The following is a 14698-nucleotide window of genomic DNA, read 5'->3' on the forward strand; positions in this document are numbered from 1 at the left end:
CGTTAGCGAGTGAAAAACCGGTTGAAGATGTTCTGTTATGTCTTGTTTTCTTCATGATGAATAAGTCTCTAAGCTAGCGGGGCATGTAAACAAAAAACTGCTTTCACATCTGTAGAAATCTTTCCATCAAAATAAAATATACATTTTAATAAAAATGCACCAAAATTTTGCACAACATTAAATCAACAGACCACTGCTTTCACCTATAGATTGAGCTGCCACTCTATAAATTAATCTTTGCAAACAAATAAAGGTGTTTGTTCACCTGGCCTAAACGCATCTGCTAAAAGCAAAATATAAAATCTTTCACTCCATTCATTGCACCTGCATGATGGTCGTGACATAAACATGTAGCAAATTACTGGAGAGGTGTGAGATCCCTCTCCATTTCCCATGCAACATTTTGCATACAGAGAAGGTTTTGCTACTTTGAAAAAAGAACTAAATTGTAAAAGAAATTGAAAAAGATCTGTCAAGGTTTATTTGGAGGGGTAAGAAACTCAGATTAAGTATGAAAACGTTACAGCTGCCCAGAGATAAAGGGGGTCTTGCCTTTCCTAACATTTTGCTGTATAACTGGTCATGTCATAGTAGAGTTATACATGAATGGATCCTCGCATATCTAAAAGAGACAGAGAATCCCCTTGAAGCCTGGACATGTTCGCCATTTAATCTCCTAAGCGAACTAGTGAGTAAATATATTAAAAAACATAACAAAGTAATGATTGATACTTACTTAAAAACATGACGTGATATGAATAAATACACTGAAAGTAATCCTATATTGAGTTATCTAACACCTTTTATAAATAATTGGCACTTTACACCAGGAATGAAAAGTGTAATATTTCAGAGATTCAAATATATGCTACTATGTAAATTATTGTTTTTGGCAAGAAAATGTATTCTTTTCAATTGGATTAATGAAAAACCACCAACAATAACTCAGTGGTATAAAGAAATCTTTAGAGTTTTACAAATGGAAAGACTGAGTGCAAAATTAAGTGGCAATGATGATATATATATATATTTTTTGATATATGGCACCCGCTATTGGATTACTTACCTGATGATATGAAGAAAACCATAGGGAGAGGGGCAGCCCGACTCCAATGGCGGGTTGAGTTTGTCAGGACAAATGTGTAAAGGAGTGGTAGACCGAATTATATATACTGTATTAGTTTTCCATTTACATGTCTCAGACTGCTTATTGTGTTTGTTTGGGGGTTTTTTGTTTGTTTTTTCTCTCTGTTGTTGTTGTGGTAGTTGGTTTTTGTCTTTTGTTTTTTGTTCTTTGTTTTGTTTGTTTGGGGTTTTTTTTGTTGTTGTTGTTAAAAAAAAAAAAAAAAGAAAAAAAAGAAAAAACAACTGATCGGAGGGAAACCATATCCTTTGTTGTGAAATTTGTCTGCGTTATTCACCATCTTTAGAGGACGCATATCTTTGCCCAAATGGAATGGGATTGCATTGGAGATTTCAGTAAGCCTTTGTGAGCTGCATGAATATCCTGACATGCTGTACAGGCTCACTTTTATGGATGTCTGAGTTGACGTTGAATGATTCACGTTAGCAAGCGTTGCATTGTTTTTCTTGGCCCTCATGCATTAATTATACTGTAGTGTATGGTGTATTCTCGAGGGATTTAATAAGTTGTGTTGCTTTGCAGTGCAGACACACCTCGACAGCACTCTTTGCATATGGTTTGTTTCTGGTTAACATCACTTGTCCCAAGCAGCAGATGGTGACCTGCTTTGAGGGAGATGTTCTTCACCTTCTTACATTAAAATTTTGTTGTATATCTTTTAACATAGCATTACTCATCGAGTTTAGCCCAAGAAACTTCAAGCTGCATCATCATTGTCATAGCTACAAGCAGCCCAGGCAATGAGCAACCAATTCCCTCTAATCAAATCTAATTCAAAGTGTGCTTTACACTTTATGCTTGCTGTTCCATCTTGCTTGATTTGCTTTTGCTTTGCATTCTACTGGTGAAGCATGCATTTTTAGTATCACTCAGTCACATTTATTTAATCAAGATTAAAATTCGATTAATTGTGTAGCGTTAATCTGTAGTCACTGGGGCTCTAGGCTCATAAATAAAATGCTAGTTTCTTTACAACACCACACATTTTACAAAAGCACCATATATGCGGGTTTGCTTTTTTCCTACAGAGATTTGACCTTGAAACCAAGAGGAGTAATCTGCATTCCTTCCTGTGTTTGAATGAGTAATCAAGGAACCTTTAAAAATATGACTGCTTGCAATTACCCAAAGGAAAGACTAACATGACAAAAATACTGTAGAGACAAATACTGTAGTTTGAAATCTGCATTTGACAGCTGCAGTGCTATAGTTTATCTTTTCTGGTTTGCTCTCTGATGAAAACCATAGTGTAAAGGATATATAATTATAACACAGCTGTTAGTGCCACAAGCAGCTGGTGGTCAAGGTCACTGGTTGGAATCCCACAGTATTTTAGACTGGAAAGTGAATGCACACTTCTTGACCCTTGTGATGCGGTTGGGCTGTGCAACTCTCTGTGTATGAATGTGTGTCAGCTGTGCTTTGCTGTAAAGGAACCTGCAGTCTCAGCATGCTCTGCAAATCATTCCTGGATAAATAAGGGCTTAAATATAGATATCGCAATTGTAGCTGTAGAAAAATGTCAACATCTATCTTGAATTAGCGCTATAGCAGGCACTGCAAGTAATCCCCTCTCGAAAGTTATTCATTAGAACAACATTAGCACAGTTTACTCACAGTTTATTGGCAGGCTGAGCTAATGACAGGCACAGATGCACAACATTTATGTGGCTATGTGCCTTATGTCTGCCCATGTGGCAGGATAGGAAAGCCGGTAAAGGAGAGCTCTGATTTCAAAGGAAATGCCAGTTTAATACAAGCTGGGTTGATCCTACTTGTTCAAATGTTCAGCTGTTGGACTGGCCAAATTTATGTCTAAGAAAAAACACATTTTTACACAAATTGTTACCCATACCTCCCATTTTTTAGACTAACTTACTGAATGAAACTTTTCAATGTGATATTTAGTTGTGGGCTTATTATAAAATGAAAGATCTCACTTAGGAGAGCATTGTATAACTGACAGAACTGATAGGAAAAACCTGTAATAATCTGCAATTTTGCTTTTGAGCTTCCTTCTCTGTGTTATCAGGGCAACCATACTCTTTGAATTTTTATACGCATCGCCGTCCTTGTCCACAGTTTCTAATATAGAGCTCATGTGTTTTAAAATTACTTTCTCTGAGTCATTGTCTCCAACTTAAAAATAAAGTTGACACTCAGAACAAATCACAACTCTCGAAGTCGTACCTCCGTGGGTAGGTGGGTGGGTCAGGTACAAGGACCAGAAGATTGGTTTGGATAAGCAAGGACATTTCAGCACCGGATGCATTTCTTTCTAAATTACTTTGTATTCATTTAGTAAACAAAACAATTTTCTAAGCAAAGGCATTCAGGTGACTCATGTTTATGGTAAAATTATTATAGTATAGAGGTGTCCTCTTTGTTTTCTTTTTCCAAATAGCCTATTCTCCTTTGCTCATTCTGCTCTCGCTACCTCTGAAATTAATACTGCGTCTGAACATGTAGCACAAGTGGTGGTGTGAGGTCAAACAGCATACTCATTTAGTGTTGTGCAAATGTGTTGAGCCATACCCCTTGTTATTTTTAAAGTAGTCTTGAGCAATAGTTCTTCAGATTTCTGAAAGTTTTACTTTAGACATTGACTCTTTTTTCCCCCACTTACTTTCAGTCTGGTCATTGTATCCAACCAGAAGAGTGGTTTTGTTTGTTGGCTTGTTTGTTAGACTCATTAAAACTAATGTGTGAATCAATCAAGAATTAAAAACGCAATAACTCAAGGGTTGAACTAATGTTGTGTCTCCTAAACGGTTGATTCAGTTCATCTCAATGTAGCATTTTCAGTGGGAGAAACGTTTCGTCACTCATCCAAGTGACTTCTTCAGTCTCAGCAGACAGCAGGTTTCCCCAACCTTATAAACAGTGCATTTGCACAAAAACTGAAACCCATTCAGTGGGCTGGTTTTAGTTATTGTGCACTGAAACCAGCCCACTGAATGGGCTGAATGAGACTGAAGAAGTCTCTTGGATGAGTGATGAAATGTTTCTCTCACTGAAAACGCTACGTCCAGGTGAACAGAATCAACCTTTTGGGATTTACTTACCTGGATGATCGACCATGCATCAAGACATCAATGATAACCAGTGTTGGGACTAACGCGTTATTAAGTAACACGTTACAGTAACTACGTTATTATTGTGGTAACGAGCACGATAACTAGTTATTATGCCAAAATCAGGAACGCGTTAATCGTTACTGGGATTTAGATAGGGTCGTTATTCGTTACTTCGTGTGTTGCGTTCGACTTACTTCGGAAATCGGAACACGGTCCTGGGAATGATGTCACACTCGAGTACACGGCGTTCTGGTTAGCCTCGTCAGAGAAGTCGGGATTCCAATATGGCAATGCCTTCAAAAACTGTTGTTTTGCTAGCCCTCTACAAAAAGAAATTACTACTAAACACATATGCAGCCATAGCTGGACTCAGTGGGCCGATGGTGATTTGTTGTTTTGATGGGCCGATGTTTTTTTTTTTTCTTTTTTTCCGTAATGGTATAAACAGTGAAAGGTAGTGGATTGGCCAGATGCTGGCAGATGTGTAAAAATAACTCAATTGTTTGGTGGTGGCTATCGCGGAGCTTCCACAGATTCAGTACACTCTAAAAACTAAAACTGACATTTACTTAAAATTTTTGAAGCAACACTTTTACACTTAAAAATATTGAGTAGATTGGAAACCAGCCAAATCTGTTCAATATACTTGATCAATTGAATAATTAAAGCTTAAACATATTAAGTTGAAATTAATAATTGTAGTTGTTACACAAACATGAAAAACTGAGTAAATAACTCTGACATGCTTGGTCAATGTAACTGAAATATAGATGGTCAGTTAATCCAAAAATTTGTTCCATTTTCTTAATATTGTAAACTGAATGTAATCAAAATTGTACTTAATATTAAATATGGTAAATGGTCTGTATTTGTATAGCGCTTTACTTAGTCCCTATGGACCCCAAAGCACTTTACGCTACATTCAGTCATCCTGAATGTGTGTGCATCATTCAGTCAACACACACACGTTGGTGATGGCAAGCTACATTGCAGCCACAGCTGCCCTGGGGCGCACTGACAGAGGCGAGGCTGCCGGACACTGGTGCCACCGGGCCCTCTGACCACCACCAGTAGGCAACCAGTAGGCAACCGAGACTGTCAGCGCCGGGGCTCGAACCGGTCTTTCTGGTTCAAGCCGGGGCTCGAACCAGAAATGGTCTTCCATTCAGACCATTTCTGATCAGAAATGGTCTGAATGGAAGGGTGGCTCTCAAGAAGTAATTCTTAAGGAAAGAGAAATGACTGTCAACAGGTCTAATGGAGTGATACATCCAAATTTGAAATTTTTGGCTAGAAGAGAGTGTGAGTGTCTACAGCCATCTGTTAAACACAGGCTCTGTCATGGTTTGGGGTTGCATTTCACCCATTGGTGTTTGAGATGGAATTATAAATGCAGAAATGTACCGTCAGATTTGAATTGAAAATGCAAGACCATCTGGAAGGCATCTGACTCCTAGTGGTTTCAATTATGAGTATGACAATGATCACAAACACTGTGAATTTGTGAAAAGTAAAACATACCTGGATAGAAAAACACACAATGGAACACTATTAGTCATGGATTGGCCTCCTCAGGGCCTGGACCTCAACGTTAATGAAGCAGTGAGGGATCCAACTAAGACTTTTATAATGTCCCTCAAGAATCCTGGGGAAATATTCCTAAAGACTACTTAAAGAAATCATTAGAAAGCCTGCCTAAGAGAGTTCAGGCATTGCCAAAGAAAACAGGAGGTCATGCCAAATACTGACTTTCAAGCTTGCTAGAATTGTGCAAACTCTGTTTTTGCCTTAGCATATCTCCATTTATGTTTGCAAATCATTCACTGAATCACTGCAGCTATTTCCCATATTCCTGGCAAAATATAAAGAAATGTGGCTCAAGACTTTTGCACAGTACCCGTATGCGCCCCAAATCAACTCACCCCAAATGATCCCTTAATCGACTGGAACTCAGAGTCATATTAGAGAGGCACTTCTGGTGCGAGCAGGGTGCCATTTGTCATACATATTACTCCAGATTTATACTTGAGGCTAATAGTCTTTTTGTTCACTTCTGCCTTTGTCACACTTGCTCCCAAATTTTTCCCTCTTCTCTAATTAGCCCCTTTATGCTTGCTCTTGCACTTGAAATCTTTCTCTCTCTTCTGTGCATATTCATCCCCACACTCTGTCTGCCACTGCCTCTCCATCTCTCCGTCATCTCTCTCTTATAGAGATGGATGAAAGGGGATATCAGGGAGCCTGGGTGGAGAGCTCAGCTGATAGGCTGAATCAAGGCAGGTCATTTACTCACCACAAGCCCATCCATCCTGAAACCCACACATACCCACTTAAAAACACGCGCACATACCTTTACTCACCTCATACTTTCCCACAAACACATTGCGTCTAAATGACTTCCATCTCTCTAGGTGTATTATTTCACTCCTAGGAAGTCTGGCCAAAGTTTAAATATTCAAGCTGACTGGAGCAAAGGGATCTTTTCCATTAGGAATTTGTTCTTTCACACATCTTGAGCATGCACATTCACCCAAACAAAAATGCACACACGCTCTAAGACTAAGAAATATCACACATAGTCAGGCACGCACCCCGTGCTCAAAGCTCTAGACATCTCATTACTGGCATGGTGTGCTTTCATCGCTGGGGTATTGTGAATGAATGTGTCCCTCCTGAAGTTTTTGCTGTTTGCAGCTCTGTTCCCCGTGGGCTGACTGTTAATGACATCGCGCCATTCTGCATCTGTACTTGGGAAACTGTAAGTATCATACTCCTGGTAACTAAATAATGTTCCCATCTCACAAGTCCAGCTGCCTGCTGGTCAAATTACAGCCAAGCGAGAGGCTATTTTCTGCCCTGCGCCACTGCATCTAAAACAGCTTAGTTTACCCCCAACGTGATGGCATGATTACTCCAAATGCTTGACGCCACCTCCGGCAGGTTAGCAAATCAGTGAGTGAGGAAGATAAAACTGGACAGCAAGAAGTGAGAGAGTCATGATCTTGGAAATCATGGTGATGGGAAGCCAGTGAAAGGTGTTCATGAAAGAGCAGGCGTACGCTGCTGCTCCTTCCTTTTGGTTATTGACAGATGTGCGGCGTAATCAGAATACAGCATGTATCCGCTACTGTAGGGCAGATGGATGAGGCAGGGAGAAAAATGCGATTACAGTAGCAATCATAACTCAGATTAGCCTTCCTCTGTACCTCTCTCCACTGTTCAACACGGGAATCAATCACCATCACATTCACTACGCTGCCTCATATCACACACAGGGCCCCACCAAAAGGACAAATATTATTCTCTCTGGTAGAGAAAACAACATTGTCTATAGAGCAAGGACAACAATCGCTCTCTTTAATAAATAACGGCAGCTATTATGATCATAAATAGTGAGGGGGCCAGAGGCTGTTTGTAGGGGGGGGGATGATACATGAATCCATTCAGCATATTTCTGCTGTGGGCTTGTAACTGCAACTGAGGGGATCAAAGGATCTCCTGACAAAAGAGGCGCAGATGCAGCGTGCTGAGATGACAGCCTTCACCAATGCTAGAAGTGCACTCAGCACTAACATTGGCTGACTAGAGACCTGACTAACCAGTCCAGAACAGCACATTTAGTCCTCCCCTGCTGTTTCCTCTATCTGATTATTATTGATGACATCAGGACATTCGCAAGCCCGTGGAGGCTCATTAAAACAGAAGTCAACTGATAATGAAAGTGAACACTCTGCACTGGATTACTTAATTTACTCAACACGACTATCACAGAAGAATTTGCATACTTTGATATGTGCTTGCTTTTTAGCTATTCCCCCTGGATCGCCATTTGATTAAACTGTGGAATCATGTAGCAAAAACTTCTTCATGAGTAAAGCCCAAAGCACTTGGCTGGTTTGAGTATGTGATCAGTCTGTCTGGATTTGTGTGTCATAATGTGCTTGTGTGTGCGTTGTATCCTCCTGGTCCTTTCTGTTCTACAGTAGCTCGCAAGGCTTCAGGAAATGGAAAAAAAAAAAAAAAACGCTGATGTGCTCTGTGTCTTGATCATTCAAATTAAATTGAAACCACGCTGAGAACAATATTCCATCAAATGGTTTGTAAATTATAGACATTCACATTTATCACGCAAATACTCTTGCAGACACCCTCACACCCAGACAAATAGTTAGCATACCTGTACACGTATACACGTTTTAACTCACACAAACACTTCCACGCTGCTACAGGTTTGCCACCAACATGCACAATGAACAAAACCCCTTTTATTTCAGTTCTCTCTCTCCCCCACGCAGAACGATTCCCATAAACCGAGAGCCTGGAGATAAAGAGAAGACATGGCCTGTCAAGGCTTTTATGGCTTTTCCTACAATCGCTCAGGACTACAGTGGTATTTTTATGATGCTGCAGTACAGCCCCCAATTCTCCTAACACGCCACACCACCAAGGAAACTAACAAGGCCCTTATGTTTAATGGGCTCAACACGCTCATACCTCCAGCGGTCTTCAAATCGTCATAGCTACGAGCTGCCCAAGCAATGAGCAACCATTTCCCTCTAATCAAACCTAATTCAAAGTGTGCTTTACACTTTATGCCTGCTGTTTCATCCTGCTCCCCCAAGGGCCACAGTCTCTTGTATACTTTTCCGCTCGATCACCGTATTGAAGATGGTGGGTGGAATTGGATGGAGTCAGGGTTTTGCATATATAATTCAGTGCTGACAATCAGAAAGACATGGCACTGTCTCCATCAACAGTTAACTGTGAAACAAGATTTAGCCATCCTTTAGTCTGTGGCCAGTCCCGTGGTGGAGCCTAATGGTGTGTATCTTACTGCTTATCACTGTTTCTCTGAGCCAACAGGCTGTTATGCTTAGATAACCATAGTCATTTGCTGTGTTAAGTGGCTGATTGCTTCACAGTCGTGTTTTGCGCGCATGTGTGAGTGTGTGCCATGCTTTTATGCATGTGTGAGCACGTAAATGTAATTTGCTCGCCTGCGTGTGTGTTGCAGTTAGGTGTGCGCACATTGCTACTTTTGCCTCAGCTGCATATGTTTGTGTAGCAGTGCCAGCTTCTTTCCAACACCAAGCTTAGCTCCAGTCCCCGGCAGCATGGCTGAGTAAGATTAAAGTCACCCATATTACACTTACCACCAGGAGACGTAAGGAAATTAGGAGAAAATTAAACAATGCCATTTGCATACAATTACTCAACAGCAAAGCAAACAGCCCAGTTAGCCACTGTCTGGTCAACTAAAAAGTGCGGCTGTCAGTGTTGCTTTATGCAAACAGCTTTGACTGGCCTTATTCAGTCATGGATGTTATTTGGACTGTGAGGGTATAAAATTGCACAAAATCAACAGCTTTTTTATTCATTATGTATGCATTAATGCAAGTGTATGATGTTCAGTGCCCATGTTTTCATTCGCCACTTGTGCACTGAGGGTTAAATCGCTCCGCTTAAGTTGGATTTAGATTATTTTATGTGTGCGTGTAAACCTGCATTTGCTGACATTTTAGTCTGACATTCAGCTTTCAATCCTCAGTTTTCATCTCAGGTGTTTGAAATGTAAGGCTGGCATCCTGCAGAGAAAATATTTCTCTGTCTTCCTCAAGACACGCATGCACTCTACCATCACTATCTCTCGTGTTCCTTTGTGTTGCAGACACATTCAGATGCAAACTATCGCCTTTTACCTCCTTTCACAAACACGGATATTAAACCACATATCAATTTCTCTTCCCGCTTTCATCTCAAACATATATTCCCATCTACATCTGAATTTCTCTTCCTCTGTCTCTCTTCCTACCTCTCATTCCATCCTCCCTACGTACAGGCAACTCGCCTGGTGACAGTCCGGGTAAAATATTAATGTGTTCAGTGCAGTGTTGTTGTTTGGAGTGCTGCCCTGACCATGAGCTTTGTTCCTGGACAGAGGAAAAAGCTAAGCAGCCATTCAGAGGCTCAGGCAGAGGTCCATGCAGCTGGATGTAGCAGCGAGGACAACTCCAAGCAGGGCCTCACTCTATCCACCACTGCTTAGCTCAATGCAAATAAGTCATGACCGCAATGTTAAACCCAACTAGAGCTAGAGTGTGCTTTTGCAATAAATCAAGCTGCAGCAAGATAAAGTGATCCGTTGCCTGAAGCAGTGACGGAAGGCCAAGTAGAGACATCTGGTTTTTAAGTGCTTCAGCTTGGGCCTTTTTGCCTCCTTCAACAAACCAAATTCTCAAATACAAACACAGAAAATGCACTTGCTCCCATGTCCCACCCCTTTGCTTTTCCTTCCAACTTACTTTTAATAAGCTTTGAAACTGCAGGTGCTGCTGTTTTTTCTGTGCTCATTTTTTTTATTTCTTTTTTTGTTCAGGGAAATCTTTTTTCCTCCCCCATTTTTGGCTCTCGAAAGTCAACAACTGAGTGCACGCCTTTGAGTCTCCCAGCTTTTCTTATGGAGACCTAAATAAGGAATGAGCTAACTAACTGAGAGCTGCTACCTCCTGTTCTGATTCAACGCACTCCTGTTGGTTTGCTTACTCCACATTGCCCAAAGATCCTTTTGGGTTTATGCTCACACCTTGGTGTGCTTGCACTGTATCTGTGTCTGCTTGTTTTTGCCTACTGCGTGTGCGCCTCTCTGCTGCCTGGGAGTGTTAGGTTTGCAGTTTGTTTGAAGACCTGAAAATCATTGGCTAACAGCACACTGGAACTGTTAAGTAGAAGCAAAGGTTTAGTTCAAGGATCCTAATTTGCAGATGTGTGAAAGGGGCTATGGATTTTATATTTCATTGGAATAATGCTGACACTCTTTTAGCTTTGCTTATCTTGCATCCTTAGTTCTGAGTCTTTCTAACCTCATGCTTGTGGATAGAGCTTTTACCTGAGAATAGAAAAAGATAAGAGCATACGCACAAAAGCACACACACATACACACACTGGAGGTCCTTACAGGTGAAAATCTATCGCTGCTTACCGAATCCATTACAGTTCTAACCCAGCCTGAAAAAGTCCTGTGTACTTTACAAAAAGATAAACCTGGGTCTGGACCTGAGTCGCACAGAGGGGCTCAGAACTACAGCTAGCAAGATCAGGACTGTTTGTCTGTAGCTGGTCCCTGCACTCCAAAGCAAATTCCACAAAATAGCACAGAAGTGAATCTGTGTTTCGGAAGAAGCCTGCCAACACACGTTAAACTTCCTAGTTCCAGACAGCACAGCCACTTTTAATCTTGACATCGTAGCAAATATGCCACATGTATTCCTCTAGATAATGACTCAGGTGTCCTCAGGTCCGCTAAATTCAAAGTCTGGTACGTAAAATAATAAAATCAGACTCAACCCGAGGCAAGAACACCAGGATGTCAAAAACAACACAGATTCATGCAGACAGCTCGAAGTGAAGACTGTTGTAAGCATTCACAAGCCAGAATGCAAACATATACACATGCATACATTAAATCTGGTGTGTCACTGGGATAAACACTGATGTTTCCAGCTTATTTTGAAGACACGCTGGATTAAGCTGGAGCGATGGCTGACTGGCAGAGCTTTCATTGTTCTGGATACATTGCAATACTTAAAAATGCTATATATAGGGTTTTTCAGCTTTTTTTTTTGAGAATGAGTGGCAAATGCCTCCTTTTTATAATCCAAAAAAGAACACAGTGTGCATGTGTGTTTAATAGAAAAGCATAATGACGAATAAAAGGCTGACTGGCAGTAAGCTGTTAGAAGCTTACTATGAGTTGGCATCAGCAGCTAGGTCATTGAATCATTTTATCTTACACTGCAACACTGTGACATAAGCAGGAAGATATGAGATTCAAAAGTTTGAACTACGCAGCAAGGTGTGTTTGATGTATTTGCTTGGCCAGTGCAGTGCCTTGCCAACTTACCTTACTAAGAGTTGTTTTCGAAGAATTTTGTTTGCTTGAGTCCTTAACGCTGGCAATTGCAATTACATTTTATTTTTAATTAAGGTTTTGGCTTCCAAAATTTCTGAAAACAAGATAATTGAGGTTAGAAAAATGTGCTACATTCTGCTTCACAATGATGCTCTCATTCCTGCATTGTAAATCCAGTGCAACTGTTTCGTTTACAACACTGGATTTTTTCCTTACCTAAAAGCCAAAGTTTAGTAGCTACCACACTCTGTTTAGATGTGTTTAGTGCTGTCCATGTTTATTTTTATCTCATTTTTTGCCAATTTGCAAAAGACCGTGGAAATGAGCATTGTTATCTACTCCAGTGAAGTGTAACCACACTTTTAAAATTTTAGTTCTCTCCACAATTATCACTAAGAGCAGTGTGTCTGTGTGTTCTCCAGCGAGTCATTGCTACCCCTGACCCTTGAACACAGGCTCAGGGAGAAAGCTCTCCTCGGGATTGGCTATAGCAAAACTGCATTACAGAAGAATTTCTTGATCTTATTGCAAAAGTAGAAAAGGAGTTGGTGAGATAAAATGGTGTTATATCAGGCTAGAGTATTTTCAGCATACAAAGCTGAAGGTGTCTGTTTGTTGGTGATCCTTCTTTTTTGATGTTGTTTCATGTTACATTACATCACCTTTGCACCAATACGCACATCAAAAACATGTCTCTTTTACTCTAATACCACAATTGTGATGAAACATTCAAATGCAGACAAGAAATGATTATATTAATAAGCAGAATGAGCCTTACTGATGTGCTTTTTCTTTTCTTTTTTTTAAGAACTTTCTCACTGGGTCCACTTGTGTGGATCACACATTCGACTGCCTACAAAACATTTTCAGAAGTCTTCCCTCTCAAGCCAAAACAGCAGAGTGCTTCCTTATCTTATGGGCTGGAACTCACGTCCTCTCGAAATGGCTCATATCGCCTTATCTCTCCAGAATCACATCACGGCCCCCATGTCTGCCTCTTCCGAGTTCTCTAATTTGCTTTCTCTTCTAACACCAGCAACTACAAACACAACTTCTTTAACGCCTTGCTGAGCTTTTGCTATTATTTTCACGTCCTCACTCTTGAAGTAGTTCTGCTGTCGTGCTCCCTGTAAATTGATCTTGAGCGCAGGCTAAATGCCTTAAATGTAATTGAAATTGTAAAAGAATCTCTTTAAAAGTCAAACAAGCTATCTATGATTGTGCTAGGAAAAAAAAAATAATGCTGGTACAAAACAGCTAACGCAGCAGTGAGCTATCCCGCAGATGAACATTATCACAATTAATCTGACAGTGATAAATGCAGCAACAATTCGTCTCTCGTTTTCTAACAAGCTATGTAGACAAGGAACATAATTTACAGCTTTTTCTCCATTATGCAGACTCAGTCTGTTTCCGATTTTTGTAGCCTCTGACAATTTTTTCAGGACAGGAATCATAACATAACCATACATTTAGTCGAATATTAATATTTAAGCGCTAGCTTAGATAGATCGTACTCAGAGGAATTTAGGATGAGAGCAGATATAGATTTACATACTAATTCCTCCAGCTGCCTTGAGGCTCTCTGTTGATCTTCTATCGTCACATTTTCTGCATATGCATAATATTAGTTTTATTCCTATCAGAAATACACTGAATAAAACTTGCACCTGTAGGCACTACCTTCCCATCTCTATTAGTCTCTGTCATCCATTACCATCTCGCCAACAACCTCCACTTACCAGATACCCCCACATTTCTAGCTCCCCTGCGGAGTTCAAACGAGAAGACCTATCTTCAGTTGTCCTCTTGCACACACCTGGGCCTTTCCGGGAAGACAAACATACGGCATTAATTCATCCATGTCTCTCCAGACTTCAAATATTTTTTCTCTGACTCTCTTAAGAGACTCAAGGACTTTCAGCAGAGGGTCGCTCTGTTTACTCTGTACTCCTGGGTGGGATATTTCCACTTGAATAAATGTGTCTCAGTGTGGGTTACATCTGTGTTCAGCTAGCTTATCTTCAGATATACAGGCATGTGTGTGCTTTCCACAAGTGTTGCTGGACATAAGCTCATAGATTAATAGTATACAGATTCAATTAGGTAACTTCTGTGTGTGTTTTATTTTATAGTGCACAGACGTCTTTCTGGATATATGTTACAAAGATCCTGAAAATATGTATGCATTTGTGCCAGATAATGTTCTTCTATTCATTTGGGTGGAGCCATTCAAAGCAAACTTCAGGTCATGTTAAGCTAAACTTTGAGGTCTTTATATAAAAACAGTCTCCCCCCTCAACCTTGCCTGGAGCACTGATAGGATGAAAAATGGATAGAAACCCCAAAGGAAGGAAGGGGAAGGTCCATCTGTGAGCTGCATTCAAGGACAACAGTGTTATCCATTTTGGAACAGTATGAAACAAGCTAGTGTTTTCAGTGGGGTTTGGAAATGTGGGCTTCTGGATGAACTGTGGATGCTACTGTTGTCTTGCCAAGCCAACTGTGATGTTGCAGATTAGATGCGAATCATTGACTCCTTGTTTGTATCAGTGCGACTCTTCTCAT

The 14698-nt window shown here is 40.5% G+C and overlaps 1 protein-coding gene across 2 annotated transcripts in view; it reads left to right on the forward strand.

The window, feature by feature from the left end:
- Nucleotides 1–14698, forward strand: part of LOC146365807 (glutamate receptor ionotropic, NMDA 3B-like) — an 83512-nt gene that overhangs the window by 28171 nt on the left and 40643 nt on the right. The window lies entirely within an intron of this gene.

Source organism: Perissodus microlepis, chromosome 19, assembly GCF_051167445.1.
Source record: "Perissodus microlepis isolate ML-2025 ecotype Zambia chromosome 19, ASM5116744v1, whole genome shotgun sequence".
Taxonomy (NCBI): Eukaryota; Metazoa; Chordata; class Actinopteri; order Cichliformes; family Cichlidae; genus Perissodus; species Perissodus microlepis.